Source organism: Lactuca saligna, chromosome 9 (genome assembly GCF_052625555.1).
Source record: "Lactuca saligna cultivar CGN05327 chromosome 9, ASM5262555v1, whole genome shotgun sequence".
Classification (NCBI taxonomy): Eukaryota; Viridiplantae; Streptophyta; class Magnoliopsida; order Asterales; family Asteraceae; genus Lactuca; species Lactuca saligna.
The window spans coordinates 47,698,543-47,706,193 of NC_136425.1; the positions used below are offsets into that span (position 1 = coordinate 47,698,543).

The 7,651-nt window shown below is 38.4% G+C and overlaps 1 pseudogene; it reads left to right on the forward strand.

The window, feature by feature from the left end:
* Positions 1 to 384: 384 nt before the first annotated feature.
* LOC145018917 (18S ribosomal RNA) lies at positions 385 to 1,543 on the forward strand (annotated as a pseudogene).
* The last annotated feature ends 6,108 nt before the right edge of the window (positions 1,544 to 7,651 follow it).

A 7,651-nucleotide genomic window follows, 5' to 3' on the forward strand; every position in this document is an offset into this window, starting at 1 on the left:
AAATATACTAGTTTAAATAAAAATATACATATAAAAACATATTAAAAAATTATTAAAATCATCATGTTGTAAATTGTTAGTGTTTACAATTATTTATAGATAAAAAGAAATAAAAATAAAAAATAAATCTAGCTAATACTAAGCTTTTTTCCCATATTTGGGTCAAAATTAGCCCCCCCCCCCCCCCCCCCCAAAAAAAAAAAAAAAAAAAAAAGAAAGAAATTAACTATCAATTTTACAGTTTTCATTTGAAAAATAGTTGTTTTACCTAAAAAAAATTCAAAGTAGCAAAAATCATAAGAGAAGAAAAGTTCACAGAAGGTTGAGAAGTAGCACGCACAGTTCACCAGGTTCTACCATTGTAGGGCCAAATCATAATCAAAAGAAGAGTTTGATCCTGGCTCACGCTAGTTATATGCTTAACACATGCAAGTCAAACGTTGTTTTTGGGGAGCTGGGCAGAAGGAAAAGAGGCTCCTAGCTAAAGGTAGCTTGTCTCGCCCAGGAGGTGAGAAGAATTAAGAACAAAGTGGCGAACGAGTGCGTAATGCGTGAGAATCTGCTGAACAGTTCGGGTCAAATCCTGAAGAAAGCTAAAAAGCGTTGTTTGATGAGCCTGCGTAGTATTAGGTAGTTGGTCAGGTAAAGGCTAACCAAGCAAATGATGCTTAGCTGGTCTTTTCGGATGATCAACCACATTGGGACTAAGACACAGCCCGGACTCTCGCAGGGGGCATCAGTGGGGAATCTTGGACAATGGGCGAAAGCCCGATCCAGCAATACCGTGTAAGTGAAGAAGGGTAATGCCGCTTGTAAAGCTCTTTCACCGAGTATGCGATCATGACAAGACTCGAGGAAGAAGCCCCGACAAACTCCGTGCCAGTAGCCGCGGTAAGATCGGGGGGGGGGGGGAGGAGTGTTCTTCGGAATGACTAGGCGTAAAGGGCACATAGGCGGTGAATCGGGTTGAAAGTGAAAGTCGCCAAAAAGTGGCGGAATGCTCTCGAAACCAATTCACTTGAGTGAGACAGAGGAGAGTGGAATTTCGTGTGTAGGGGTGAAATCCGTAAATATACGGTCGCTAAAAGCAAAGGCAACTCTTTGGGTCCCTACCGATGCTGGGGTGCGAAAACATAGGGATTGAACAGGATTAGATACCCTGGTAATCCATGCCGGTAACGATGAGTGTTCGCCCTCTGTCTATGCGGATCAGGGGGCCCAACTAATGTGTGAAACACTCCGCCTGGGGAGTATGGTCGCAAGACCGAAACTCAAAGGAATTGACGGGGGCCTGCACAAGCGGTAGAGCATGTGGTTTAATTCTGTGACAACCCGATTTTTTTTGCCTTATTGTAATAGCCCGAATCCAGGTATTCTTCTATTTTGGATTAAGTTGTAAATTTAGGGTTTCCATGGTGGGCGAGTACGCTGGGTGTACAAGGTGTACGCTGCGCGTACTCGCGCACCTCATTTGGACGCGTTCCCCCTCAGGTACGCGGGGCGTACCCAAGGTTACGCCCGACGTAACTCATTCAGACCCAAACCCTAATTTCCTTTGAAGGGGCTATAATAGGAATGTGTGGCTGGACTTCTCAGCCACCATCCCTCAGAGTGAAACCCTAAAAAGAGTGTACCTTCGTTCTTTAGCCATTGTGTGTGTATTCTAAGCTTAGTGGTGCCATTCCAAGGTTGCAAAGGAGAAGAAGAGCTTGTTGGAGAGGCTAGAAGTGGTGCTCAAGTGTAGATCTGAGCTTTGCAAGGGCTAAAGCTTCATTTTCAGGTATAAAGTTTGGATCTTGTCACTTGGTTCGTGTTGTATGCTTTAGATGTCATCTTCTAGGGTTTAAGTCCCAAAGGTGGAGACTTTTGTGCAAATGGCCTCCATAAGCTTAGATACTTCATATTTCTGATCTATTGGAGTTGTAGACTCATAAAAATGGCATCTTGGACGTGGGTATTGCACCATGCATGAGATCTGGGTCCTTGAGTTTGAATAAAAGGTTGTTATGTGATGTTGGAGCCTTTACAGCCATGCCAAGGCTTAAAGGTATCGACTTTATGGGTTTAGACACACTAAAGGAGTCGGATCTGGAAGTTGGAGTAATGTCTTAACCGATTAAGACCAGAAATGAAGAGTGGATGACTCTGATGGTTACGTTGGGCGTAACTTCCAGTACGCGCAGCGTACTGGGTGGAGACCCTGACCCAGGGGGGTTGGCGATGTACGCCCCGCGTACATCTAGCAGTCCGCCCCGTGTACTCTCGGGGTTGACTTTAGTTGACTTTTAGGGTTTTGGTCAACTTGAGGACTTTAGGTCAAGGAAGGGTAAAATAGTCTTTTACCCTTTGAAGAATGATGATATGGGATAAAGTTTTAGTGGTGGAAGTCTTTGCGTATTAAATAATAGTAATATTTTTATGTTTAGGCGAGGTAGAGTCATCGTTGAGATTCGGTGATAGCGAGGACACGTGATCTTAGACTTTCCACGAGGTGAGTTTTCTCACTATACTGTACCCGGAAGGGATTGACTGTGTGACCGGAAGGTCGGATATGATATGAGATATATGTATTATGCGTGATAAGTTAATCGTTTTATGTGCCATGTATGATATGCTTGATATGGGCCGGAAGGCATTATGTTATGGGCCGGAAGGCGAATATGTTATAGGCTGGAAGGCGTTGTGATGTGGACCGTAAGGTTGACGTGGGTAGGACCGGAAGGTTTACCTAGTCGGGACGGAAGTCCCCTGAGACACATGGACTGGAAGGTCAGGTCCTGGAAAGGCGTATGTGCGTAAGTTGTATTTTGGGGAACTCACTAAGCATTTATGCTTACAGTTGTTGTGTTATGTGTTTTAGGTACTAGCGAGGACCGTGGGAAGGCGCCGGCGTGATCGTACACATTATCGGGGGAAAACTATTTTTATGATCTTTGTGATGTATTCGGTTGTGACAATATTGTTTACGTTTGAATTTGAAATGTTAATCGATGTTTGATGTTTGCAAAAATGAAAATTTGGTTTTAAAATTTACGTCGTTACACTTATAAATCCAGCCAACCAATCGAGGTTCGGACTAATTCCTTTTGCCTTTTTAGTATTGTTAAGGGTAATTCTAATGAGTTCTAAGCCTAGTACACTTAAGGATTGGGTGTAGGGTTATAACAACTTAAGTTCATTGGTTTGCAATCGAGCCAGAAACTCCATTACAAGGAGTTTACGACCGCAAACTAGGAGTTTACGGCCGTAAACTCTTGGTTGGCCGTAAACTCCTCCCATATACATGATATTCCTTCATTTTTCACCACTTCTCACACTTCCAAGTCTAGAAAATCGATTATCTCTCAAGTATCATCGAGTTCTTCATCCTAGATTTTCAAAAATGTAAGTGTTTCTTCTATCTTTGAGTTGTTATCCTTCTTAATCATGAATCATCCTTCGATTTCTTCCATGGAAATCATCTTTTTGGTTAAATCTACAAGATCTTCATCTTTCACCAAGAACACGAAGAACACACACTTGTTCTTGGTGGTTGTGAACTCTCCTTCAAGCCTCCAAATCGTAAGTATCCTTCCCTTATGCTTAGTACACGATAGAGGCTCTTTTTAAACACCTTAGAATCGACCATTTAGATGGAACAAAAGGATGTACGGCCATAAACCCTTGCATGGCCGTACACACCTTAAAACACCCCAAAAGGGCCTCCAAAGTGAGAATCTAGTTCATATTCTTGATGAGCAATCGACCTACTAGCTTTCCCATTGTTCAAAGACCCTCTTATGCATGTTTCACCATGAGTTTACGGCCGTACACTCCATGGTCGTAAACCCATGGCCGTAAACACCAAGTTGTGGCTGTACACTCCCCTTTGATGAATCACATGTGATTCTAACCTTAGTCCATGTCCCTAAGGGTGTTTTCTTGCATGATTAGTTGTTAAAACACTAAATTCATGCATATATATGCCAATATATGTCCATTAGGACTCGTTTGTGTCTCGGGATTTCATTCGTGGAACTTCTCATCCTTACCCGCATCTGCAATTGAATACCCATATAAGGTGAGTTTATACCCCTATAATCAATCTTTTAAATGTTTTAAATGCTTTTAAGGGGGGGGGGGGATACAAGTGAACACAATGTTAATTGTGTAAATGTTTTGTGATAAACATCATTTCAAAGGATTACTTATGCTGATAAAGTGATCAAATCATTTCAAAAACTCTTTTAAAGTTATGTTACTTTATTGTTTATAAAACACTGTTTTTAAAGTACAATCATAACTCAGTAGATAAATGAGTCTTTTCATCAAAGCAGTAACAGTTCAAGTAAACATTCTAGTAAACTATAATATGTATAGTTTAGGAGTTCAAACATACTATAATGAGAAACAGGGAAGAACATACTATACACTATACAAAGAGAACATGAAATACTAATACAAGAATATTATAACATTAATGTGAGCCACTACTTCACGACTTAGCAATTTACTTGCTAGGTTGCATTTTGTAACCAGAGTCTACTGGGGGGAGAGCATGAGTTTGTGTATAGATTTATACGAGATTGACACCCCGCACCTTGTTGTGAGCTACAGTAGGACCTACAAGTCTACGAGTGACAAATATCACATCAGTTTTGGCACCAGTAGGTCGTCATGTTTATCACGTGTCGTATCAGTATGGTTACAACCACATCACATTTTAACCTAAATCAACAAACTGGTTTTTAAGGTAGTTAGTCCATTTAGTTAAAAGGGGGCCTATAATGCTAACTTTATGAATCCTTAGTAGACACATCAGTGATATATATTAATCGATTGGATCCGACAGACAGTAGAATGTGTGCTTTCCGCTTCATTTCCTGTTCCTTGTTTGGTTGTGGGCTTAGATCAGATGCACCCAATCTACTATCTATCTGATCTTAGTTATATATATATATATATATATATATATATATATATATATATATATCCCGTATACACCAAGTAATCATAAGGAGCACCAGGTATGGGTCAGGTCATAGTATACAAATTCAATACATCGTTTTCTAGTACAAAAACATACTTTTCAGATAGAACATGTAGTAGACTAAACTAGAAATATATCAATAAAAGGATTTAATCCATTTTATTAAACAAGTATAACTTAAAGGACCTTTAGTGGTTAATTCCATATTAGCTTAGTTTATACATCAAAGTTATATATAATTAATATATGATAGACAGTTGGATGTGTGCTTTCCACCTTACTTCTTGTTCCTTGTTTGGTTGTGGGCTTAGGGCAGATTCAAACAATTAACTATCCGTTCGATATTAGATTATATATAAATACTATAAACTAAGTGATTATAGAAGGAACTATTGTGGTTACTATTTTTACTAAAGGAAATAAGGGTTTTTTCTTAAAGAATGTTTTCATCAAACATAAAGAAACTATTACAGTTAACTCCGTAAGTACCGAATGAATACAATATGGTTATATACAATAAATATCTAACAACCAATAGGATGTGTGACTTCTGCCTCATTCCCTATTCATTGTTTGGTTGTGGGCTTAGAGCAGATTCCCACAATCGATTGGTTGTTTGCTCTAAATTTTATATAACCTGTATCCATTTAGTACATATAGAAAGGATTGTAGAGTCATTTTTACTTATCTTTCATCATATCATTTGATATCATATATTATGGAGAAACATGCAAACTTTTATAAAAAGAACTTTCAACTTACATTACATCACTAAAATCTTATGAACTCACCAGCTTAAATGTTGATCTACTCTTTCAAAATAACTTGTATTCTCAGGAAACTAGTAGACAGGTACGCTCGCTAGGATTCAGAAGATGAAGTATAGTAGCTTCATGTCTTATTTTATTATTTACTTTTGGATTCAATCTTTTGTGAATCACTACTTGATTGCAGCTAGCACGCTTGACTAAGAAGATAGGAAGGGCTTTTCTCGCTTGGTTAGTAAAGTTACGTTTTTTGGCCACTACGAATCTACAGAAGTCAGGCAGTTGATTGCCTTCGACCATACCGATTGAATTCCCCACTTTCTAATGTAATAGAATTGAGAACTCAAAGTACATTCTTATCTCTTAAGCTCCCTATTGAGTACCGATACCGCAAGAAGTCCTTTTTTTGAAACCATCCTGCTAGTTAATCCTGCCATAGTATATTGTACAATACCATATACGATTAAATTCCTTATCTCACTACAGAATATACCCAATTAAGTATAGAAGGAGAGAGCTAGCCTTAAAGGCATTCATAAAGTGAAACTTAAGAGATAGCCCGTTGCCTTGAAGCGGTTTGCGTTCATTCCCTACAAGAATAATTAGAAACTGACTTTGTACCATACCATATAGAAAACAACCCAGATCGAAACCTATCCTTATTGATTAGGGCCCTCAGCGAGTGGCCTATCCTTTTTCAATGAAAGTCGTGGCTATCCTTGGTAAGACTTTTTTGTCGAAAACAACTTTCTGTAACTCGGGTAGGACCTTGCGATTGAGAACTCAATGTAAACAAGATTTCTTTTAATACTTGTACCTTCTAGAACCTATTTCATTCCTATCCAAATAGCCCACTTAGGCAATACGATTCCGCACTTTCAATACCAAGATTAAATTCCCTAACTTCCCAACTTGAAATACACCACTTTGAATGAAATACCATTAATGGCTTCCCTGTCTTATCTCCCTGAAAGTCTCATTTTGCACAATTCCCGCATCAAAATGGCCTTATATTCGCATCAACTTGAGAATTCTCATAATCCTTTACTTCACCAGAATTTGAATAGTCCTCTTAGCCAAGATTGAAAGGATGTCAATCTCCCACTCTTATTCGAGAAGGAGCACTACCTAACTGAAATATCTCGCTATGAAACTTAAAGATAGAACTTCTAAACCAATAGACCCTGAACTCGGGTAGCTGCCTTCCCTTCCTAGTCCTAGATCTGAGTTACTAGCTTTCTAAACAGAATGTTGTAGGCTTTAGTCGAGCTCTCCAACTCGCTCAACGGTACGACCTCTCCGACTATATATATATATATATATATATATATATATATATATATTCAAGTTTGACGTTTTCAATATATTTAATTTTTTTTTCGTAAAGTTTGATTTGCAAAAATACAAAAAAAAAAAAAAAAAACATTTTTTTCCCACGGTAGGAAATTTCAAAGACAATTTTCATAGCTAATTTACATGCAAAAAATACAATATAGAAAATTTTCCAGGGATGACATGCAAATGTCTAAGTTTTTTTGGTCGAAAAAATCATATTTTTTTATTTGTTATGTAAGAAATCTTCAATGACCACTCACAACTAAAAAGAGTTGTATTGTATTTTTGATCTACAAAAGTATAAAAAAATATTTGCAAAGAATATCACAGGTTTGAAAAAACGTTTTTATAGTTTTTTACTATGTTAGGAACCTTAAAAGCCATTTTTATATTTTTGTAGATCAAGGTAGTGAACTTGCATTGAGGAACAAGGTAGTGAACTTGGTTAAAGTTCAGTGGCAACACCGGAAAAGGCTCAAAGTGGACTTGGGATCCCGAGATTGAGATGCGCGAGCACTACCCTGATCTGTTTTCTGAGGTTGAATTTGAGGGCAAAGTCTGATCCAAGTGGGGGAGAATT